The sequence below is a fragment of the Python bivittatus genome, unplaced genomic scaffold, assembly GCF_059951505.1.
Source record: "Python bivittatus isolate LINGU-HERP-01145 unplaced genomic scaffold, Pbiv_v1 ctg000980_np1212, whole genome shotgun sequence".
NCBI classification, from domain to species: Eukaryota; Metazoa; Chordata; class Lepidosauria; order Squamata; family Pythonidae; genus Python; species Python bivittatus.
This window is the reverse complement of record NW_028277125.1, coordinates 25,141,169-25,167,556: the sequence shown is the minus strand read 5'-3', so window position 1 is coordinate 25,167,556 and position 26,388 is coordinate 25,141,169. Positions and strand designations below refer to the sequence as shown.

Here is a 26,388-nt window from a genome sequence, read left to right as displayed (position 1 = left end):
TGATTCATTACTCTCCCACTATTTCCTCTACTCAAAGCAGAATGACCTTGGAAAATACTACCCATAGATTATGGAACATGCCCACAGAAGTCTAACTTGGTCAGAAAGTGCCAGAATGATCCTCCCTGTAAAGTTCACCTGACTGCAGCACTGACCAAATGATCTGTGAAGTGTGTTAGACTGTGCTCATTGCAAAACTGCACAGCTTATTGTCCACTTAAAGAGGAATACTTTAACATAGCATGGTTATGGATGATTTTAAGCTGTCTCAGGTATGGTTGAAGATGAGATGAAAGTAACATCATGAGAACATAGCAGAAAAAATGTTGTCAGACCATGTCCATGTCAAGATGCAAGTGGAGAAAGGCCCTTAATCTCTGCTAGCTGCCCAGAGAACTGCAGAGAAAGAAAGGGAGAAGGAGAATGAAAATTCTTTACTGTGCTTACGAGATTTGTAGTCCAACACAACCGAAGAACACCAGGTTGAAAAGGTATGAGATGGCTAGATGAATAGGCAGATGATAAGTCTACAGTGGTTTTCTAATAGCCATAGTTTTGTGCTAAATCATTTATATCTGTAAAGTAAGGCATAACCCAGAAGGAATTATTATTGGCAGAAGATTTTTGACAACCCACCACCTTGTTAATCTCCCACTATTATCATAGCAATGTTAGAAAGAAGCAAATCCCATGGAGATCTGTGTGGTTAACTCTCTAGTGAATGTGTGTAAGAATTTGTCTTTTTTTTTTGAAACAATATTGCTAAGTACACTTGATTCAACACACATTTCTTGTTTTAGATGTATATATTCCATTGCTAGCCTCCTTGCATATTTTACAATCAGAATTGCTGTGAGATACTTCTCTTAAATGATCTGTAAATGTCTGGGCTTTTTCTAAATGGCAGCAAAGAGTCAGAACTTTCTGTAACTTTTTCTTTTCATGTAGTGGACATCAGGATGTTTGTAATCCAGATTTCATAACCCTATTTTAAACACAGCATTATTACTTCCTCATACATTGTCCTGGTAAGAATAACACCAATCATATGTTAGCATTGTATTTAGCACATCTTAATTGAATTTGAATGGTATTCTATTGCCTTCTACAATGGTAGGGCCACTATGCATATTGTAAACCACTTGTTAATCGACTGAAAGTCTTTACGTTTTTTAGAACACAGGGATTTCATAAATCCCCCAGCCTATTTTTCTTGCCACATTAAGGCATTAGATTGGCTAAAACAGAGATGATGCCTGATAATACACAGTGGTACAAAAGTAAGACATTTGTCAGGGTGACTACTCTTAGAGGAATGTCCTGCTCTCTATTTTTGCCAAAATCCTTTTGATTTTGTGGAAAACATGACAACTCAAATAATAACACTGAAAAAATAGCTTCCTGTATCATCTGTTGAGGTCTTGGAAGAGGTCTATCTATGTGGTGGCTAAGAATCGACACCAATTTGATGATACATAACCAATCAATATTATCTGAGTTGTTTTAAAAAAATCCTCATTTTGTTGGTAGTTTTCACATAATTTCCTTAAAAATAAAAATAATAATGCTTTATTGGTGGGCTTCAGTCCACTGTGTTTATTTTATTTATTTGTTAGATTTATATCTCACCTCTCCTCCTCCATACATGGGGAGATCTCCATTCATTTTATCCCCATAACAGCAATTCTGTCTCTTTTTATACCGTTCCCAAGAAGTCTACCTGGATGTCTTTTTGCAGTCATTAATTCAGCTCAGAAAAGACTTAGTTCTATTGGTCATTCAAGCAGCTATACCCAACGGTGCATATTGCCCTTCCACCCAAAATAAAACACAGAAAGTACTAGGAGCTCTGCTTAATGATTCAGAAGGTTGTGCCAAATAGTGTACATGCTCCACCAGTATTTTTTTGGGATGGGGGAAAAGAAGCAGAGTGAGTATTGAACATTATGTTCTGAGGCACATGAGACAAGTTTGGGTAATAATTCCCAGCTGTCCATGTTTCCCCAGCTTTCTCCTTGTGAGAGAGGACGTTCTTGCTAGCATTTTCTTTGGAAAAGGAAAATAATTTCTAAACATTTGACCTCTAGCGTGTGGCATGATAACTATTTAATGTATGTTAACATTTCATTTCTTTATAAGGGATGAATGGAATGTGAAGTGAGCTTGAAGAAAGGAAACAGTTCCTAATAGAATAAAGGTCTCCTGACTCAGCTTTCTGAAATCTCACAGTAATAGATCAGGTTAATAAGAGGGCTTCTTTGCAAGAGGGAGTGCATAGACCTTTACAAAAAATACCACATTACATTTAGTTGGTTCATTTATATTTCTATAAACCAATCAGAGCAAACCAAGGCAATAAAACCTACAATTCTGAGACAATTGTAAAACCACCACACATCCTAAACTACCACTAGGATTAAAACTAAAGTGGAAAGGAAGGAAAATAGATTTTTCATTCAGCATTGCAAAGAGTGGATGCATGAATAAAGTATATAGTGGAAGGACATTTGGAAAACACCTTAAAATTAAACAAGATATTCTCTGGACTCCATTCACAGCATTTTCCTTTTTTTTTTTCAAATAATTTGATTAAGAATTATAAATGAATAAAAGAATAAAAGCCAATACAGGCTACAAAAAATACAAACAGAAAAATACAAAAGAAAAGAAAAAGTGTGAAAAAGAAAAAGAAAAAGAAAAAGAAAAAGAAAAAGAAAAAGAAGGAAGTAACTCCCCCCCTTCATCCCAGCAAGTAAAGGCAAATAGCTATTGCTATCTCTAAATACAACATAATCTCTCTCTACCCCATATCTCATCTATTGAATAAAAAAAACCAAAATGCTTCGTCAGTCAATCTTTATCAGCAAAAGTCCAGTAAGGGCAATCAGATGTAACTATTTTGCTCCTTATTCACAACATTTTCCCCAACTGGTGCCTGAGGTTACATTGGACAACAACATACATCATCCCAGTCAAGATTACCAATGGATTCTTACACAATTCAGAATTTAGGTTAAAAAAAATGTAGAGAAGGAAATCATTTCAGGTTTGTCAATCACAATCCTTTGTTGTTCAAAGTGATTTTAAGAAAGAAACCTGTTCTTGAATGTCACAGATGTGCAGATGGAAAGAACAAGCAAGATTAGTTTCCCTTTAATTTTAAGGCAAACAGAAAAAAAGAAAAATTATCTCAATTTCAGTATTGCATTAACTTGGATATGAAAATATTCTTTTGGAATATTTTCCAAATACTTTTTGGAAGTATTTGGAAAATTTGTTATTTCCAAATACCTTTGGAAGGTAGATGTTAACTGAAGACTCCATCGTACTGGATTTTATGTTTGCCCACTGTTCAATTTCTATGTAGAACATATTCAAAACGAGACAAAAATAGTTCTTTCACTACAATTTTTATTTTCTTGGGAGAATAATTTGCAGAGATCTTCTCAAACTTTTTCTATCATTTGCAAAACTAGTCCAAAGTTTGGATTCTCTTTTATTATTATCTTAATAAATTATATTGTACAGTTATGCAATGTCTCCTCCCCAATTCATTGTTTTAATAATAATCATTTGTGATAATTCACTGCTTTTCTGCTTTGCAAATGAGTAACATCAAGAAATGCGGAAAGTGTTTTATGACTCAGTGGCAGAATAGATTACCCCTAAATACATTTTGGTTTAAATTAAAAGCATTTTAGAACTCACATGAGGTAGGACTTGAATCTGAGCAGGAATACTAGACAGTTCAGAAATTCCTTGCTACTAGTTATTGTGGCGATTATAAACATCACACTTTCCTTCCAGCAACAAATAAAACTGCTGTAATTTGCAGGAAACATGTTTTTTCATGATCCATTTCTCTAGTTGTCATTACAGTATAAATTTGAAAATATGGGTATTCAACCTATGACTGCAAGACTATAAGCAGTCTTCCCAAAATTCCCCAAAGCCCCTTCAGAACTTGTCACTGAATTCTAATGTCTGTATGATAGAAGGAATAAATTATTAAACATATAGAGAATGAATATATTGTTATTTAACAATTCAGTCTAAAGCTAATGAAATTTAAATGAAGTGAAACCAATGAACTCTTTTTCCTGGACAAGGTTACTTGTTGGAGTGACCTCCCTGTAATCTATTCAAAACCCAGATGTTACTTTTAGTTTGAAAAAGATGAATCCTTCTGCTGTAAACTGTAAGCCAGACTGCTTCATGTTGACAAAAATGAAGAAATTCAGATAATTCGTGCAGCAAAGCTGAAGATATAAAGTGAATCTCAAACCTGCGATTAGACGATAGAAAGACGCAGAGACAGAGACCGACAGACAGACAAATATTATTTAAAAAGCTATGTGTTCTTTATAAGTTTAAGTACTGTGTCAGAATTACTGACCATTCCGCATGCTGGAGAGTGAAGACATGCATTATTGATCCTCATCTCCAGCTTCATGTAGGTTGGGGCAATATCTAAAGAGAAAGCTAAAGTGGACTGGGATTCTGTGAACATCTACCACACCAGGAAAAGCTTAGAGATATTTAAGAGAGAAAATCTCGAACTGGAATTTTATTTCTAATGTGAAACAGTAGACATGCTTGAATGGGAAGATGTGCATTTGACTAAACAGTTGGTCAGATAATTTACTAATTATCTGGTCAGGTGAAATGTCAGTCATTACAGTGAGCCTTTAGGAAGAAAAGGTTTTACTCTCCATTTTCACACTTTCCATACTCTGACTCCTGCATTTATCCATTTGTTTTGCATGGTACAAGGATGCTAAATTGCAATAAAATAACACTCTCTTGTTTGCATAAAAACAGATGTTAGGATAATATGTAGTGTTATCTTAACATCTGGTAGGAATATATATTAGATTTTCATAGATTCTAAGGTTTATTGTAGACTGCACAGTCTGTCCACATAAGATAATACCTTATATTATCCAAACATCTGGTATCCAACATCTGTGAAACATGCCTTATACTTCCAAGCTTTCTTAAAGTGTATCCTTGTTTGCACACTCTGGTTGCCAGAGTTACTGATTTATGATTTTCCTCATTTCTACCCCACTGCAATCCAGAGACTCTTGGTGATTTAAATAAAGCATAAAAACCAAATAAAACACCCACAATATAACAACTATCAAAACAGTAAAACACTTCCGCCCAAACAGAAAACAGAGTTGTGTATGAAGCTGGAACAGCGCTGGGTGGAAGGATGCATTTTCGATGATACATGCCTAGCCAGTCATGTCCTGAAAAAACAATACATTCTACATAAACATCGGAAAGCACATCTCTGTGTGATTGCCTGTTTAACATTAGGGGCGTATGTAATCCAATGTCCTGACGGCACATAGTCCTAAAGCCTTTTCAGATGACTATGTTCTGGGACAGGGCAAAACTGGGCATGTACCATTGGACGCAGAACCAGCAACTTGAGTCTGCTCCTGATCCAACGCATGAATGCACTGTTCTCTCTCTGAATCAGATTTTAGTCAGATTGTTCTAATTCAACAATATCTGGAGGAAAGCCATCGCTTTCCCATCCCAGCTCTATTTGAAGTATTCTTCAAGTTTGGCTAAAAGATAAAGAACCATAAGAAGAATGTGACTATACTCTTCAATGCTGTTTTTAGTTTAGCTAATTCCAAATCTGGAATGTTGGTTTAAAACTACGTACTGTATATTCACTATTCACTAGCAGAAAGTAATGTGCAATTTATTGCTGATCATTTATTAGACTTATTATTTATAATTTGTCATTTTCTATTTCAATATATAAGGAACTAGAATTTTGTACCATATCCCTGGGATTGTAAAATGATAAATTGCAAAAGGCTTAATTATCAATAGCAAATTATGACTGAAGTAAATTAGTCAAAATAAGCTAAAGTTATTTAGAATGCTTAATGGAAGTATATTAAATATTCAGTATATGTCAATGGTAATGATGAGTGATCTAATTTGGTTTGATGGAGTGGCTGCAACAGAAATCCAAGGGTTTTGTGGTACCAAAGATGATGGGCCCAATTTTATAAACTCTAATTTAAGGAATGTGATCATTTGAGTTTTCCTATGTGTATTGGAGCTCCAGTTTTCTTGGGAAAGACTGAAAAGCTTTCAATTTCTGCATTTTTCTTCTTCCCAATCTGAGTCAGGCTTTCTGTCAGCCCCAGAGAGAAGGAATAATATCAACACATTCACAGTGCCTGTATTTCTGTGTGAAATATTATTTAAATAGTTTCTGTCACCCTTCAGTTTAATAAATTCTTTTTGTTCCATATGGCTAGTAGAAGGAAGGAACAATTTCAAGGGAAATACTTAATCAAAGGCCCACATTATTGTGGGGGTGGGGGGTTGTTAAAAATGCTCATGCGCTCCAAACTGCACTTGAGTAAAGAGAAGAGCAAGTTAAGGTCACTAGCCATCATGACTTCTTTTGCAGAAAGCATTTTTGGCTCCGACTGATTCATTATTAAGTTATAATAAATTTATCTTTAAAGTGTCCCATGAATGTTGGTATTTTTGTTTGTTTATTAATCTCAATAGAAAATTATTCCAACTTTAATAGCAGCCAAGACAATCTTGTAGCAATAAAGCAAGTTGAAATGTTTTCTTTTGCTTATCCATCCTTGGGAAACCATCACTGGATCCTTATATAGTCAACAAAATAGCATCATCCATACACAAGTTCAGTAGGTTTCAGAATAGCTAAAAGAGTTTCAGCAAGGAGAGGAAGCATCCAAAAACAAGTGAGACACCTGTCACTTATCATCCACATTTGATTTCTTGCCTCATTTTTGCCAGTCCTGAAACCTCTCAAGCTTGTACTGCTGCAATTTGGTGGCAAAGTAACACTGGATTATACAGTTTTGGGCAGGTTTGTGTGTTAAACCAAAGCTGCAGTAACATCCATTAAATAACCACTAGGCCTCACACACCCATATTCTATTTAATTACTGCAATTCCCCACCAGTTACATCACTGTTTCATTACAATGCTTCTTGCATATCTTAAAAGTAATGTAGAAGAAGATAGAAGCAAGCATGGACCCAGATGGAAAAAATGTCAAGAGAAGTTCAAGAATTGACCATGCTGAATGACCACCAAATGTTGATGAACTAATGGGGAAGATAGAATGTAGTATCTTGAATAAACATTTTTACAGGTCCAACTTATTCTCTTTTAATTGCAATGGGAATTAGTGTTATTAACTTTTTTTGGAGTGGAGCCAAGATCCACAATCCATATCATCTCAACCAATGGCATGCATGGGAAAAAGTTGGTGGCATTCAATCTTGTTCTCATAATTCTTGAAGAGTTGGATCTGAAATTACTATGAAGGGAAATATGTTTCAAATACACTTCCTATTTATTTCTTTGCTGCTGCAATGTGAGATGGTAGGATGAAGCATGGAAAGCTGCAGGATGAAGGAGGCTTGGTCCAAAATCAGGTGAAAAAGAAATTTCATCAGATACTTTCACCCAAACTGGGGGGATTTCTTCATCTTCCAGCACCTTCACACCATGATTGATTGATTGGTTATGTGCCATCAAGTCATTGTCGACTCTTAGTGATGACATACAGTAGATTTTCTTCATGACAATCTATCCCTTTCAGCTCTTCTAATGGTACATTCATTGCCACTGTAACTCAATCCATCCACCTTGCTGCTGGTTGTCCTCTTCTTCTTCTTTTTCCTTCTACTTTTCCCAGCATTAGAGCCTTCTCCAGAAAGCTAGGTCTTTCCATAATGTGTCCAAAGTAGGATAATTTGATCCTGGTCATTTGTGCCTCGAGTGAGAACTCTGGGTTGATTTGTTCAATTTTTTTTTTTTTTTTGGTGTCCACAGTATTCTCAGAAGTCCTCTCCAACACCAAAGTTCAAAAGCATCAATACTCTTCCTATCCTGCTTCTTCAAAGTCCAACTTTCTGTTCCATAGAATGTCATGGGGAATACCATGGCTTGCACGATTCTGATCTTTGTAGTTATAGACACATCATGGCATCTGAATATCCTTTCCAAGACTTTTGTGGCTGCCTTACCAACTGCTAGTCTGTGGGGTGTTTCTTGACTGCTTGTTCCCTTACTTTAATGCAAATGGCTTACATTTATTTTTAGAAAATTATTTATCATCCAATCACAGCAGGGTGAGAGCAGAAAGTCTTCAGAGAGATGTAGGTAAAAGTTTAAAGAGTTTGAACTACAAGGCAAAAGCAATAAAGTTGGCTATTAAAAGCCTCTGAGAGGAAAAACAGAACAAAGTGACTAAATGTAATCTGTTTTTAGAGTTATAAACACACCTGTATTACTCTTACCTCTCTGAAAGCTACTCCATAAAAGATGAGACACCACCACTGAGCCAACCTTGTCCTTTGTTGCCACACCTCTGCCCTCTGCTGGTGTAGACCTCAGGAGGTTTGTCTCCAGCTAGTTCACCTCAACCTATTTATATTTCTATATAACTTGAATGTTTCACTCCACCCTCTAATTTTTTACCTAATTCTAGGACCATAACAAAGGACCCATTAAGAAGCCCCATGCTGATTCTGCTGCTCTTTTTTTTTTTTTTTAATCTTTCTGCTTCAGGCACTTTTAAGCAGCCTTTTTATCATTTTTAGAAAATATATTTAAGTAAGGTCCCTCCAACAGTGTCGTTGTCATATGTAATAATGCTAAAGTTACTAGGAAGTTCAACTTGCATATACATCTTAACCATCTCTTTTTATTCAGGACCTGATGGGAGAAAGAATGTCGAAGGACTGTTTTGCAATATTATAAATATCTTCTAATGTTAGAATTTTATTTGTAACTGCTTTAGCTTACTTTTCATTAGAAGTGATCCCAAAGTGGGGCATGATTGTTGTTGTTTAGTCATTAAGTCGTGTCCGACTCTTCGTGACCCCATGAACCATATTGCGCCAGGCCTTCCTGTCCTTCACTGCCTCCCTGAGTTTGCTCAGTTTCATGCTCAAGGGCATGATAACACAAACCAAAAAAAAAAAACCATATGAAATTCAAAAGTTTAAAGTATACCAAATTATATAGCTACAATTTAGCCATGTATAATATCAATTTTATTTCCTACAATGTAATCGATCTTGGTGGAGAAAATTACATAACACAATACACAATTTCATTCCGTTAATCATACATGATTTACTGTAGCAGAAAGTCGAACTTTTAATTGTTGACCATAGAATGCCATTGCAGCATGAATGCTTTCTTGCTTTATGAATTTGCTTTCTCTTTCTACAGACAGAACTGGAATCCTTCTGAAGTGTGATTGTAGTGTATACTTTGTATACTTTGTATACTTTGTATACTTTGTAGCGTATACGCAGTCCTATCCTATACATGTTTATCCCTGTTGAGTTCATGATACCTAGCTCTCAAAACTTACTACTTGACTTCTTAAAGAAGTCCAGTGATGTACAAAACAATGGTTATAACTATAAATTTATAAATAGTTATAAATATGTTATATATTCAGCTATACAACAATAAAATTACTATCCACCAGCGAGCATCCATGGGGGAGGGGGGTCAAGAAGTCAAGAAATTGGGCATAACTGTGTGATTGAAGCCCCACCCCCTTTTAATGTGTGTAACATGTTGTGCACGTAAAAAGAGGTGAGGTTTCATTCACTCAGTGGCACACATCACCTTGACTTTTTTGAGCCACCCTGCAGATATCCCTGCTATCAGCACTAAAAATGAAGTAGGTCTTAATTATGTACCATCTTGTTTTCTCAAGTGCCATGCTTCCTTAAATACCACTCTGTTTTCTGCACAGGGCACAGTAGCATATTTTGCTGCACAAAATGCTCCCACCCTATTACATAGCATTCCATAATGAAATCATTATGCCTATCGCCTTAGACAATATTGGGGATGATGGGAGTCACAGTCTAATAATTTCTGGAGAGGCACGTGCTGCCTATCCCTGTGTTAGCAGCTCATGAGAATGGATGATGTGCATAAGCATATGTAGAGTACCATATGGAAAAATTGAAAATACAGATGTTGCATTAATGTGTGGAATAAATTGGGGGGCAGTCTTTTTATACATTTTATTTTTATCTGTCCTCTCTCCAAACATCCAAGAGGCAGCATTCTGTCCTTTAATCCAAAGTGATATAACAGCCCACTATGGTCACTGGGAGACTTGAAATATGTTCTATAAGCTAAGCAACAATGATTAATGTGCATTTGCTTCAATTACTCTTGGCTCAGTTTGGATGGCATGCCTAATCCAATCTGTTACTTTAAAAGACTTGTCTGGTAAAGCAGTGACAGACAATCAGGGAAACAGAAAGCTGCCCTTATTATACCAGAAACAACCATTTTCACTGGTATTCGGACTCTTTTGTGAAAGCTGACTGGCTGTCATTTTTAATATGTAAAATACAAAATAAGAATGTGCAGAGGCTTCATAGGGTTAAAGCCACCATGGCTGGATTTCAGAGGAGACATATATTCCTTCCATCTCTTTTCTACTCCATTTTATACTTTTCCCACATTTTTGTGGGCTCAGGATTCTGTGTCCAGCAGCCAAATGACAGGTTAATCCTATGTTAAGATTATTTCTTGTTCAGATAATATCACTGTTTAAGGAAGGATGATTTAATTCAAACACAGAGTAAAGTTATCCCTTTTCTGTCCTAGTACTGATTGGGTTTTTGTGTTTCCAAGATGTGCTAACCTCACTTTTGACTCTCTTAAGCATATCATGCAAAATGGGCTATAAATAGTGCCACATTGGGAATCTTCTTCACATAAGAAGCGGATAACTTCCCTTATCCACTGCTTCTATTTTTGCAGATTCTTCTCCATCCAATTCTTTGTAATATTAGAACCAAACTAGAGGAAAAGAAGTAGAGGTAAGAGGATGAATTTGTGGCTTTTTCCTCCATGCTCTGTTGATCCAAAGGGTAAATCACTCCATTCTTACTTTGTGTGTGAAGGGACAAACATACTTGCCAGCAGCCCTGTTGAGATGTCACACATAACTGAATCAAGCAGGGAATATGTCATGTGAACCCCATAATACATTCAGCAGTTGTGGCGGGGAGTTGTTTTAGCTCAAAATATTTGCAGGAGGAGTGTTAAAGTAACTCTTCCCAATTATATACTGTATATCATGTGAACTGGAAAGAGAGAAGCCTCTCCTTCTGCTGTAGGAAAGAAGCCCTGCAAAATTATCTCTGTTTTCATTTGATCCCCTGCCCTGTAGCCACACAATGGAGTAGAACTTCATCATACACATTGTATGTATAGAGAAGTCTCTTCTAGCTATCTGAAATGTAGGGACAATGCTGTGAGACAACAGAAAGCAACTTGTCAAGACAAATCATGCCACCTCTTGATGTTGCTGAGGCAAACTATGTCCCTTGTTAGGGATAACTGTGTTGGCTTCACAGTGCAAAGCACCACATTGAAGCAACACACAAGCCATTTCACATAGACCTAGAGAACATCTAACATGTGTGCATGTTTTCTTTATCAGTCATTTCACTACCTGGTGCCATTTTTAAATTGTTTTGAGCTTAGAGTTCACGTAGTTATGCAGCACAGATGTTCATTACGTTGTCTTGACTTTTGTTTTTAATGAACGCCTCTTATCATGAAAGCTCAGTATTTACTCAATTTTCCAGTGGTCATCAGTGTTTATAGATGAAAATACAGTTCTTAGAAAACCATTTTAATGCAGTATCTATATTTTGTTTTATAGTACATTTGACCTACTGTAAAACATGTCACTGCTCCCCACTCTGGAGTTTATAAGCACTTTTTATGTGCTATCCTTTGCCAAAATTCTCAGGTCATCCTCATGCCAATCCATTTCCAATCCCATAAAAATGTGTGGGTAGTAAAGGAAATTGATTGGAAGAATAAATGTTCTGCAGGGATGTTCTGCTTTTCCTGACTTTTGCCTTTTTGTGATTTGTTTGTATTTAACAAATTCTCTCTCTCTGAAATCAGGGAATAAATTAATTTATCTCAGTTAGAAAGCTGAGTAGTTTATTGGGGAGGAGAAGCGTGTTTCAGTCTGATGTATCCAAAACCCTTTTGGGTACACAACATACTTACTTTCCCTAGTGATGATGCTACTGCTTACCACAATATGCACGGGAAGGCCTGACCTGAACTTTCCCATCCTAAAGACTGACAGGAGAAATGAAGATGTTGGATTGCAGTTTTCTTCTGCAGTGCCTCCAACCCTTTTATATGTCAGGGAACAAGAAAGAAAAGACATGAGTTCTTGTTAAGGAGTACAGGAGAGAAATAGCAAAGTGCTACATATATCAAGGGAGGAGGGAGAAAAAAACAGAGGGGAGTGCTGGGGTCTCCAGGAGCGTGAGAAACCTAGTCTTTTGCCCAGAGCCTTCTCAACCTTGGTAGCACCATTACTTCCCTCCTCCTGTTCCAATTTTGGAGCTCTAACACTGGAAAGGTACAGGGTGCAGAAGACTCCACAATGGCTGAAGATTTTCCCCTTTGAGGTTGCAGCAGCATCTCTCCCTGCAGTGGGACATTCAATCTATCCTATGGTTTCTGAAGCATCTTCCCAGGAACAATTATAAGCAAAACAGTGGGATATGAAATTAAAAATAAAAACTGTAACCTTGATCTATGTATATTTTGTCCAAACTTCACCTTTCCCCTGAAGTAGGGTTGAAATAATCTCGTACTAAGAACTAACTACAATTACTTTAGTAGGGCTTACACCTAGGTATATGAATGTAGCATTACAACCTTATTCAGATATGTTTATATGTTTGAAAGGCTATATACAAGGGAAGAAATATGAAATTGCAACACTTTATGTAGGTTTTATCATTTATTTAGGTCAGTTTTCAGTAGAATTGCACATAACTCATATCACTGTAGATGAAATCAGAAAAGGTATTTATGCTTGTGCTTTCTTTTGGCCTTTCAGTTGCTGATTCAGAAGAATTATTTTATATTTTTGCTAGTAAAATTAATAACTTTTAAGGAAATGGGTGTTAACAGTGCAACTGCAAAAAGGAAAAAGGTTTTGAACTGCAGTTTGAGAAGTTAAATAATACAGTATTTAAAACAGCTGCATGAAAACATGAGAAAATGCAAGAATGATAAAATCTAGTTTGATCAAAGGTCTATGAAATATGGTGCTTGTTTATCTAGGTTACTTAAAATCAAGAGTGGTATTTTCATATGGTATATTAATTGTAATTTCATCCTCCAACCAGGAACTATTAACAAATGTGGAAGAAAACCAAGTTCTACAGAAGTGCAAAAAAACTTAACAACTGGAAAAAAAGAATGTGTGCATTTCAGTGCAGAATGTTAATAATTATTTTTAATTTCCACTTTATAAAATAAAGCTTAAAAAACCACCAAGATTCTAACCATAATAGTTACAAAGATGTACTTCAAAGTGTGTGGGTAATGGACTTCATTTTCTAAGTATGCTTGCTTAAGTCTTCAGAAAATTGGCTGAATTCATTACAACATAACTGGAAGAAATTATGTACATTAAGATAATTTATGCAGATGATTATTTTGCCTAATTCAGGAAACTGAAATTCATTATAGAACTAAATAATGTCTCCCTTTCTTTGCTGTAGCAAGGACCTTTAATGCTGACTCTGTAAATCTATGCTTTCTTTGCTGCAACAAGATGGCTTTAATGCCTTAAAATTTGTATGCTTCTTCTCTGTGGCAAGAAATCTTAATGCCACTTATCTGTATTTCTATTTTTCTGCTGCACATTGTATGCTGCACTGAAGTGAATCAGTTTTGGAAATCCCTTCTCCACCTTTCTTTCAACTTGCCCTTTTTCTTTCTCTTGACCGAATGAATTGAATTCCCCATAGATTGTAAACTGCTTGAGATGCTTCTGGGAAGTATCAGTTGATTGGTGGTTGGGAATAGTGTTAGCTTTATTCTGGTTGGTCCACCCAATCAGTCTGCTGTGTATGGTTTGAATTAGGCACCTGATGAAATAGTAAATCATATCTAGTTCCATCAATCTGTTGATGGCTCATTGATCTGAATGCCATGCTTCTAGGAATTCTCTGACTTTTCTGCTGTTTGCATGGTCAATTATTTCTGTATTTTTCATTGACAATGTGGGTTCATTGTGAGGACAAAGGTGGCTGTTAGGTACATCTGGTCTTAGTTCACTTTTGTGTTCTTGGATTATTTGATATAGTTAGTGTCTTGTCAGTTCTATGTGGTTATGGCTGCAACCTGAACAGTTGATTCTGTATATGAAATTGGTTCTTTCTTCCTGGATTGTATAGTTTTTGATTTTCACAAGTGGTTGGTGTAATCTGCTGGCGTGTTCTGATGTATTCCTTATGCATAGGAGTATTATTGTGGTGGTTCCATTTCCATTTCCATAGTGAATCTGATCCCTGGGTATGTGGAATTAAGATTTTAAGGAGCATTTTCAATTTGGCTTTCATTTTTTTAGGATGACAAATGTGTCATTGACATATCTCATCTGTGTTTTGGGTTTGATCTTAGGAAGGGCAATGCTCTCTAAGTGTTACATACCTGCTTCTGCTATGTAGAAATGGAGATCCGTATTGTCTATTAATGTAAAGCATAATCTAAAATTTAAGGAATTTCACAGAACATCTCATTTGTAATCACAACCAGAGCACTGTAGTTCAGTTTTGTGTAAGTTTAATTGGTGGATCCACAGAACTGCTGAATCTAAATGCAAATTAACTAAAAACAGTTGTGCTCACAACATGCACCCAAACAAGCCATATTACCGCTTAAGATAATATGCTCACACAACGTATTCATACAATGGCTACATGACAAACTACTCAGTCCCACTTTAGCTAGACTAGTATGTTGGGCCACTTAGTCCTTATGACGCTAGAGAGTCCATTATACAATGAAGGCTGGAAAGAGAGTTTAGGTCCATGGAGTATAGAATGTTCAGATGGGCTGACTATACTCTCAGCACTGGATTGTGGAAAATATGTGAATCCCTTTAGGGGTAGATTTATGAGATTCATCATGATTCTTTTACACCATGAGTGGCAGCACTGGGCAGAATTAAGATAAATCTCTCTTTGATCAAAAATCCACAAGCCCTTCCACACATAAATACAGATCTAATATTGGTTTGTGATGTTCAGCTGAAAAGCACAATGAAGGTGATGCATAAAATAGTATTTCACATAAGAAAAAATACGTTTTAAAATAACATTGATCAGAAAAATTCAGGTAAAAAAGAATAATATCAGGAAATGTGTTCTTGAAATCAGTTTCCAGAGACGGCATGTTAACAACATTAATGAAATTGCTATAAAAGCTTCAGTATAATTTAAGATTTCATCTTATAGTGTGGGATTCTTTTTACCTGATCATTTTCTTTGCATTGTGTGTGTGTGAGTGTGTGTGCAGGCACGCTTGTGTGTTTCACTATCCAGAGTCCATTTGGATTGGTGTGGGTTAAACATTTTGTTAAGCAAATTAGTAAAGTAAAGTAAAGTAAAGTAAATTTAGTAAAGTAAAGTAAAGTTAGTAAAGTAAAGTAAAGTTAGGAAAAGCTGGATATAAAAACAGACATTTCAATAGATTTAAGAATACGTGTTAAGAAAACAGAGCTAAAGATTGTCCTACTAATATGAATAATAAAATGAGCCAGTTTTCCACTGATCCGTGTATCCTTTCTCTATGCACACGTATCTCCATTTCTACTGCCACCCAATTAGCAAGGGACATGATCATTATGTGAACTACAAATCACACAGGGTTATACATGCAATTCTGTAAGGTCTTATTTCAACGCACAAAGGGCACTGAGTTACTTCTACTTATAAAAGATGTTTTGTTTTGTCTAATTTTCCAGAAAACCCCTCCAAGATGTTGTTAGTGGAAAAAATAGCTTTTGGATTTAAAACAAAAAAATCCCTTTGTTATGCTGAGAATTTTTTCTCTAAGTCTGGTGCAACATTTTTGGCACTTTTTAATACTGTTTGATGCTCTGGTGGACAGGATTCCCCCCCCCACACACACACACAAATCTTTATATTCAGCTAATCCCAATCTGTAAACAAACATGTTACAATTGATTTACTTATTTATCATATTTATATAGCTACTCATCTCATAGGTGGCTCTGGGCAGCTTATAATGTAGAGAATTTATGTTTTATGACATGTCATGGTCAGAACAAACTCTAAAAATATAAAGGATTCAATCAATTTGCTTTAGTCCAATATGATGCATTTTAATTTAACTTAATTGGATCTAATCAAAATGTTCCATGTTGATTAATGAACACTTAGTAAGATTGGTCTATTTGTTGTTAGCAACCTCAAAAATATTTCCTTATGCTAGAATTTGACCACGTACAAACAGAATACATCACAGCTATGTTTTTAAAAAAACATGCTTTAGCCTGTTCTCTGATTTGGCATTTTAAACATCTTTCACAATGGTATTTCTAATTCAGGGCAGAGTGAAATTTTCAAGCAAGAACTTTCAGAGCTGAATTGTAGCATGGGATCCAGTGTGGTGTTGGTCACCAGTTTAGAGAGTTTCAATAAGAACAAGACATCTTCATAGAAAATAGGAATATTAGTGACTATAGTGACTAATATAATAAGTCACTATAATAGATAGTGACTATCATCTATCTGATTTATATGGCTGCTCATCTCACCATAGTAACTCTGGGTGACTAACAATTATTAAAAGCATAATATAATAACATAACATGTAAACATGCATGTAAAACGGGGCAGAACTTTGTAACGTCACACCCACCATTCTGATGTCACTGACTGCTCCTGCTGACACTTCCGTTCAAGGAGGACTCTTCTATTTTTAAAAGCATTTAGTCATCATTTTCCTTTTCCCTTTCTTTTTTTCTTTCTTTTTCCCCCTCCCCCCCCCCCCCATTTCCAGCAGTAGAGTTCCTCTCATCAGCTGCTGGCTGACACTTGCCATTTTTCTTTCTCCAAAATGTCCAAGATTTTTGGTTCTACATGGTTGGTATTTGGCACGGGCTGATAAAGTACTTCAGTCTTGTTCAGCCCGATAGGCCGAAGAGCATAGCAACAAGAGCCATCCAATCAGTATCTGATGTACACTCCTTCCTTCAGACCCTGGACAGCACATGACAACATGTGAGCAAAGAACAGGTTGAACAGGACTGGGGCTAGCACACAACCCTGTTTTACCCCATTGGAAATGGCAAGTGCAGCTGATGTATCACCATTGTAAAGAACCTGTCCTGTCATTCTGTTGTGGAGTAGCTGAATCAACTTCATGAATTTCCTTGGGCATCCATAACATCTCAGGATGATCCAGAGAGTCTCCCAGTTTACTGTGTCAAATCCTTTGTCAGGTCAGTGAAGACAGTAAAGAGGCTCATTCTGCTCAGTGCACTTCTCCTGGACTTGCCTCACGTCAAATATTGTGTCTGCTATACTCCATTCTGGCCCAAAGCCACACTGTGCCTCTGGGAAGTTGAGGCAGTGACAAGTCTGTCATTGAAGAATGTAGGCAAAGAACTTGCCTACAATGGACAGCAGTGAGATGTCCCTGTAGTTTCTGCAGTCTGATTTGTTTCCCTTATTTTTATAGAGAGCCACAATGAGGACATCACAGAAGTCATCAGGCATCCCCTCTGTGGACCAAATGTCTTCCAAGTTGTCTTGAAATGCCTGTAAGGTGTTTGAGTCTAGTGCTTTGTAGATCTCAGCAGGAATGCCATCCTGTCCTGTTGCTTTATTTGAGTTCATCTGCGAGATTGCTTTCTTGATCTCATCAGTAGAGGGAGACAGGTCTAGGGCATCCAAGACGGGCATCTGAAGAACCTGCTGGAAGACATCATGATCAGCTGTGGACAGTCTATTGAGTAGGTTGGAAAAGTGTTCAACCCAGTGATTTTTCAGCCCTTCCTGGTCTTTGATCAGGCTCAACCCATCAGATGACAGCAGGGGGAGCATCCTGATTTAGAAGGACGATAAACTGACTTTATGGCGCTGAAGAACTCTCTGGTGGCATGCATGTCTGCATAGCGTTCCACCTGCTCAGCCTTTCTCTACCATCAAGCGTCCTGCATTTCTCACAGTTCCATCTGTACTTTGGACTGCAGGTGCTTAAACTTATCTTTCTTTGAGACAGATGATGGATCATTCTACCAGTCTGCATATGCCTTGTTTTTGGGCTGGAGGGTTGCTGAACTGGTCTCATGGTTTTCATCAAACCTTGGTGCACCTGGGTTTTCAGTCCAAGTACAGTTGTTGCAGTCTATATGATGACATCTTTAAACTGCATCCAATTTTCAGAACAGGTTTAGTCGCCTAGAATGACAAGTTTTTCACTGGTGAGGGTTGTTTGAATAATCTGGTCCAGGTCCTTGGAGAAACCTTCCCTGTCTTTGTCTGGACTCATGAGAATTGGTGCATAGACACTGACAATGGTGATATACTGGGACTTGCTGAGAGGAAAGCGGAACTTCATAATGTGTTCATTTATTCCAGTGGGTAGAGCAGAGATGTTCTTCAGTAGAGCAGTTTTGATTGCAAAACCTACTCCACGAATCCTGTTGTCAGTCTGTGTTTCCCTTTCTAAAAGAACGTATATCCACTCACTGCTTCCTGTAATGAACCCTTGTCTGCAAGCCTGGTCTCTCTGAGTGCAGCAATGTCAATGCTATAATGGTGAAGTTCAGCTGCTATGAGCGTTGTTCATCTTTCAGGCCCTGACACCTTGTCTCTATCCAGCAAGGTGTGGACATTCCAGGCTTTGAAAATGAGTTTTATTGGATTGGTTTTTCTTAATACTCCACCTGTTGCTTCACCACTCCCCCATTGCCACAGGGCTCAATTCATTAGATTTGGACTGAGTTGATTTGCAGATGAGTTGTAGATGAAAATGAATTGCACAACAGAAACCTGTGTGTGATGGAGTTTTAAGTGGACACCCATTGCACAGGAGCAATCCCACTCTCTCAGCATAAGAGACTTTAATCCAGTAGCACGGAGAATCATTACAGCTGGAGATGTCTCTTGCTGCAGTAGATGATCAGGACATCTAAGTATCTTGTCATGCTCTTAGTGCCTGCTGGGCCTGCCTTCTTGACCATTGGACTGTCAGTCTTCTCTACTCAATCTGCCAGGGCCAGATTTCACATGCTGGGATAGACAAATCCCCTATCTCACCGAGAGTTGAAGACCCATCTGCTACCCTCACTGGGTTTGTCTCATCTCCCTAGACAGTTTACTGGGGTGTGGCCACTGCGGGTGTTACAACTACTTGGAGCTACAGATGAGAGCTGAGCGCAAGATGGGGACCAAAGGTGAACGAGCAGCCCTAGAAAGGGCACGGCAGGCTCCTCCACCAGAAGTGCTACTCCTCCCTGGACACCCATAAACCCCTGTTATTTTTCAGTAAGCCTAAGCCTATTCTCTTACACTAAAGGTGAAAGTTTTGTTAGGGAAAATCTAGTGTTCCTTTGAGATAAATGTAGTAGATTCAAAGATGCCTGTGCAGGTGTTAATGTTGTGGCTGGAAACAACTGAAGGCTGCAATCAAATGTGTGGAAGTATCTTGTTATATATTAATAAACCTGATTAGAGGTAGCATCCTCACCTTTTGCTCTCTTCCATGTACCTTATTCATTTTATTGAATTTTATTAAATTTTTACACTGCCGAACTTTCCGTAACTCTTGAGAAAAGATTTTGGGTTCTTGACTACGTGGTATTTTACTAAATGATTACATTTATATACCATCTCTCCTTAAATGTAGAGATGGCATGCTAAGTTCTTCACAATATCATAGACTTGTAAGGGGACTATTAGGTCCTTACTCAGTGCAAAAATGCAGATTAAAACACCCCAGACAGATAGCTGCCTAGCCTATTCTTGAACACATCCAGTAGAGGAGACAAACACACATAAAAAAACACATACACACAAACACTGCTCCTCTCTGGCAATCATTCCACTATCAGAATCCTCTTACCATTTTTTCTAACATTCAATCAGAAGCCATTGAATGAGGTTGATTATGTGCCAACTCTTAGTGACCACATAGTTTTTCTCCATGATGATCTGCATCTAACCTTTGAATACGTTCATACAAACAAAATCCTAAAGAAATATGACTAATTTATGTTAGTGGGAAAATTAAGCCCTTTCTTCTAATACTGAAGCCTCAATCAAGTTCAGCTCTTTCTCCTCCCCGACTGCTTTTAAAAGCTAATAAAAACCTGGCCACAGATTTCCTCCTTGCCTTTTTGTTTCCCTGGGGATGTTGTGTTTCATTGGTCTGTCAGCATTTCAGCCAGCTCATAGACTGAACTCCTTCAAAGTTCAGATTTGAACTTCAAAGTCAGATGTATTTAAAACTGCAGTCATGTTCAAACTTCTCTGAATGTTAGTCCATGAAAAAGTGGAACATATTTTCAGATAAACTTGCATAGGATTGCTCACTCTTTCTCTCCCCCCTTTTCTCTTAAAAGTATTCTTAGTTTATATTATATTTAGGATAATATTCTAAACCACCTTAATCACATTCTCACAAGTTTAGGCATCCTGGTTTCTTCCAGACATCTTGGACTGCAATTCTTATATTTTTTTTTCTTATTGGCCATGCTAACTGTGGCTGATAGAAAGTCCAAAACATCTGGATGGCAGCATGTGATCTATTGGTACATACAATTTTGGGGTGTGGCCGTGCTGTTACACATGAATGCAGCTTCATGAAAAAATACACATCATGGGTATTGGCAAAAATGCAATTTAAAAATGGGAATTTTCCATTCATGACTTTACAAACAAAAACAGGCATAGGCGTGGGGTTGGATTGATGTACGTGATTTTTTTTTCCTAATTCTTATTGGTGACATAATTTTTACTTATGAAATTCCCATATTTGAATGGTGTCAGAAACTTGGCCCACTGTTGTTCTTAACAATACACAAAGGCATCATTAAATTGCTATTCTGACTGATTGTAACAAGATGTTCAGTCACCCAGGATGAAAATCATTCTTGGACAGCCTTCCATTAAGAATCATTGGAAAGAACAATGCTATCAGGGAGGAGCTTAGGAAGGAATGATGAATCACAAGACTGGATATACTTTTAACTATTATAAATAGGAGCACAATTTCTAGGAGTACTTTTTCACCATATGCACTAAATCTTCACACATTGCCTTGCCCTAAGCCCATCTAGCCTCTTTTCTATCTATTGTATAGCAGACCAAAATTATAACATAAAAGGATCTGGATTAGGACAAATTTGCTGATATATTTTTGGAATGTCACTGAAATTGTAACAAAGAGAGATGCAAGCTAGTCTCACTGATACAGAGGCAATGCATAAAAATCTGCACGTGGTGAAGATGGTAAGAAGCGCTGCTTCATCTCAAGATATTGAGATCCTCATAGTCTGTTTACAAACCTATAATTGGCAGGATCAACTGTTGCCTTTTTGAAAAATAGGGACAACAATCATAACCAATTGTTTGTATCCTTCATTTTGCCCATATCCCAGATAATTGGGGTGTGGTTATTGTTTATGAACAGGGAAGTTTCACAAAGGTCTACTATAGAGCACTGCAAGATTTTGCAGCACTATTCTCAGTTGTTGGTTGTATTTGTGGAATTTAGGGTGGCCTTTGGCTCAGTCTCAAGAGAACTTTTATGGGAAAAGCTTAAGAAGTCTACTATCAATAAACAAGGCTGTTGATACTTTATAGCAACACAAGACTTAGAATAAGATGTTGTTGGCTGGATCAGCTCTCTAATCCAATTATTACAATAGTTAAGAGGTTACAATAAGGTTATATCTGGTCTCTTTTGTTTAATATCTGTGCGAATTCCCATATTAAACATAAGCAGAAGTTAGATTTACATGTCTGAACCTGGTGGATAAATGCTACATTTTCTGCTTTAGATGACACTGTTAGTTGGCTATTACTCAGATGGTCTTAGGAGAGCACTCAATACTGTAAAGAGAAACAATTAGTCATTCTATATAAAAAAAAAAACAGATTTAATGTCTCCAACAGTAACCAAGATGCTAAAGTAGCATATAGGCATACATGACTTAGATTAAGTGAAATGTTTTAGAAGTTATTTTTCAAGCTACTAAAAAGAAAACTGTTCATGTTAATTATGCTTCCTCTGTGGCTCAAAAAAGTACTGTAGCAATTTTAAGAATTCATGAGCTGCAGAAAGGGAATTTTATTCCAGCTGCCATCAAATCATTTGTTGTGAAATCAGTCACACATTTACTATACGGAGTACAATTTGGCTCTTATTCCAACTTTGGGTCCTTTAAAAAAACACAATCAGGGTTTAAAAAAAAATAATAATCCAAAAATTGGTGGAAATGCAACAATCAGGTTTGATCATTTTTACATATTAGTGACAAAGTTATAAAGCCCAAAAATTCTGAAAGGCTATTGAAACAAATGTTGAAATAATTAAACAGTCATAAAAATTGAATTATCTTTTCTGTTAACTGGGTTTTTTTGGAAAATATCACTAACACTATACCCCTCCAACTATACAGAGTTGTTTTTTATGTAATAACAGCTGCCAGGATACTTAACACTTCTTAATGGAAATCATACAGAAACTCTTCTTTAGAAGAATGGCAGGCTAAGTTATGGGAGTACCCACCAATGTCAAAAATAAGTTTGTATTTCAACAAAAGGTTTGATGCAGAATTTAACTTGGAAATCATTTATGGATCGTAATTCCACACATGGATTTATACCACACCTGAAGTTTGGATTTTTTTTTTTAACATAATGTTTTAAATATAAGAACTTGTCTGTTTTTTCATAATAAGGATGGATCACCATTACATCCCATCCCACCCAGTCAACCAGAGAGGGCATGTTGTGGTCCCCGTCAGGAACAGAATGTCGGCTGGCGGGGCCCAGGAGGAGAGCCTTCTCTGCTGTTGCCCCGCCCTTTGTAATATTCTCCCCCCAGAGGTGCAGCGGGCACTTACCCTCCTGGCTTTCCTTAAAGGGCTAAAGTACTGGCTCTGCCAGCATGCATGGGGAGATATGAACTCTAACTGTCCCTGGGGGTGGTTAGCGCCTGACAACACTCCCTAAGTTATCCACCAATTTTCCATCTTTCCTGGAATTTATTTATTATTAAGATTGTTTTTATATTGTATTTTAATTGATTTTAAATCTGCTGTAAACCACCCAGAGTCATTTCAACAAGATGGGCGGCAACAAATTTGATAAATAAATAAATAATATAAAATCTTCTAAATTTGATAGAAGTGTATACTAATTCATATTCCGATAGACAATTCTTACTATTTTGGCTACTTCTGTTAAACATTGATTATTCACTTCCATTAACAGTTAAAATTACTTTATATGTAGCACTGATTTAATGTTATTTTGAAAATTCTCATTCAACTTTCCAGTTCTTTTTAATTTATTCCTTTTTTCTACATGGTTGTCTATTAAATATATATTAAAAGAAAAAGAAGAAGAAGCACAATCATTTTTTAAAATGTTTCTCTTTCTGACTCCTAAATAAGTCTCTAATGAGGCTTTAAGCCTAGTGGCTAGATTACCAAGAATCAAAGCCAATGTTTGGTTAGTCATTTTATTTGCCTGAATAAGAATGAACTTAGATCCAACTGGGCTGCTTTCATTCATCTTGATAATTATATGTCAAAGTGATAGAAGAACATTATAAGTAAACTGCTTTCATGCTGCCTCTCACCCATCTATTCCTTTAGGATTAGAAAATGCTAACATTCTTATCAAACAGCAGATTTGAGCCATAGCGTCTCAAAATTATTTAAGTGAAATCTCAGAGATGTATTAACCTCTCAGAGAATCTAAGAAAAGTTTTGAGCGGTTTGCTTGTGCTCACTCTTCTCAAGTATTGATGGGCATTTTCTACAGCCTACATGAATGTGCTCCCCTTGGCATTTCTAGAGGTTATGCCCATGTGAATCAGGCAAGATTGAGTCAATTGTTCATGATCTTTTACAACATGAATTTAGTATGACTCTTGGCTAAGGCCAGTGTTGTCCAAACTTGGCCACTTTAAGATGAGTGGACTTCAACTCCCAGAATTCCCCAGCATGGCTGGCTGGGGAATTCTGGGAGTTGAAGTCCACTCATCTTAAAGTGGCCAAGTTTGGATAACACTGGCTAAGGCTAATTGAGCCTTTATTCAAAAATTTTCCAGCCCAATGAACTTCATACATAGTATTTAGTAACAGACCAAGACTTTAAAGTTACATACTTAGTTGCCAAGTTTTATATTTTAGCTATAGAGATTTGCTGCATTCTAATGGCTCATACAGGATCAATTTGAATTAGTTATGTGAATTTTAGAGTAACATTTTTTAAGACTAACCATACTGATTTCTTTATCATTTTTATTGTTCTTTTTATCTGTTAACTTGTGATTTATTACTGTATTTTTTCATAGATTCTACAGGCAAAATCGAGTAGAGTTTTTCTTAGATTGCTATGCTACACACAGGGAAGTCTCAAAATTAGGAGAGAGGAAGGCACTCTATCTAAACAGTTTGGCTGCCATATGCTGTTCAGGAGAAGACCTGGAGAAGATCAGAGACTAGCAGCTTAATGTCCTCCAGAATTTTTGAACTACAACTGCCATTGGTTAAACCATCACGGCAAATGGCAAGGGTTTGTGGTCGCTTTAGTTCAAAAAAGTGGGAAAACACTTGTACACGGTATTAGTACCTGATATTCTATTTACTAAACCCTGTTTCTAATATCAGAACATCATTGATCCAATGATAGCTCTTTTGTTTAATAATTCATTCATTATTTATGCCTCCAAATAACTCTCCTTACACATGGGGCTAAAACAAAGAAATCTTATTCTACTTCTGCTTTCATAGCTGACTTTGCCTGACAAATAGCATTTTTGTTCTATGCTAATGTTACAGACAATGTTTTTTTAAGTACAGTAGCAAATGAAACACTTTCGGTGGTTAAGATCTCTTGTTACCGCTGTTTTGTTGCCTATTGTTTTTGAGGTAGGCTTGCCAGGAAACTGATGAGTCTACTTGCTTGCTTTTTGCTTGGCAAAGGGATTATGCTGTTATTTTCTTACACAGAGAAAAAAACAAAAAGATCATCCTGTTGGTACTAGGTCAAGTAATCATTATCTGGAATGCTGAGACAGCTTACACAGTTATGTTTGTCAGTCCATCGCTGAAACATAAAATAATGAATTTAATGTGTGCAGGTGCAATCCTTAATCTAACACTACAAATACAACTTTGATGTTGTATGGTATCACCTCAAACACTGCTCCTTGGTAGAGTAACACTGAGCTGTGAGTAATGCAATCAAGAAAGAAGGAATTGCATGATTAGCATACTATCCAACATCTCAGTGAGGCATGATTTTATTTTTCAATGGGTTCATTACCACATGTAATCTATAGACCATAACCATTTGCCTTTAACTCAAGAAATGAATACAGGAAGTTGCCTTACATCAAACTCTCATACTGTTTTTTTGTATAATTTTTATTAAAGCTTTTAAACAAGAAGCTAAAAACTAACACAAACTAATATAAAGTAAGGAGGAAGAAGAAAAAAGAAAAAAGAAAGAAATCAAAGAAAAAACAAAAAGTACAAGAAAAGAAAAAAGTTAGGAAAAAATAGAAAAGAAAGAAATACATAAAGAAGTGGCTTCCGATATTCTTCACAGCAGTTATAAGTACAAATATATTTTAACTTCTCTCTGTAATGGTACATCATACTATTCTTTCTATAATCTATCCTGTCTAATCATCAAAACCATAAATCACAAGTTCACTTTTTTCATTCTTACACAAAAAGTCCATAAGAGGCTTCCAGTCACCAATAAATGTAGCTAGTGTCTTTTCTCTAATCAAAGAAGTCAAATTATCCATTTCAGCATGTCATACTGTTGATACATCTTTCTCAGTAGTATCTGCACTGATTGGCTGACACTCTCTAATGTTTCATCTACCTGGTGATCATCTGTTTGGTGCTACCTTGTGATCCTGGTGAAATCTGGGGATTTAAGCATGTTGATCACATGCTCTCCCACTGAACTGTGTCCACTCCTGTAATAAGAGTTCAGTTGGGACTTCCTTTTAAGGCCTGATTTCTTCATACTATATCCAGTAAGTAGCCTGTTTCCTTCAGTATGTTATTAATCCTTGCCAGATGGAAACCTAGGTAACCTATATGCTAGTCTTATCCCTCTGGAACTATCAGGGTGCTGTTAAAATTGTTCTTAATTTGATCACTCAAATCCTCTTTCTAAAATCAAATTATAAGATCCTATGATTGAAGGAGAGCCAGTTTGATGTAGTGGTTAAAGGCCCTGGACTAGAAATCAAGAG

The 26,388-nt window shown here is 36.7% G+C and overlaps 1 protein-coding gene across 3 annotated transcripts in view; it reads left to right on the top strand.

Moving 5' to 3' along the window:
- Positions 1-26,388, top strand: part of AGTR1 (angiotensin II receptor type 1) — a 45,255-nt gene that overhangs the window by 4,952 nt on the left and 13,915 nt on the right. Inside the window, exon 2 of one of the 3 annotated variants that reach the window (XM_088131725.1) lies at positions 10,831-10,889. The exons of the other annotated variants lie outside the window; for them this stretch is intronic. The gene's annotated coding sequence lies outside the window, so the exon portion shown is untranslated. The remainder of the gene's footprint in view (positions 1-10,830; positions 10,890-26,388) is intronic. 3 annotated transcript variants of the gene reach the window in all.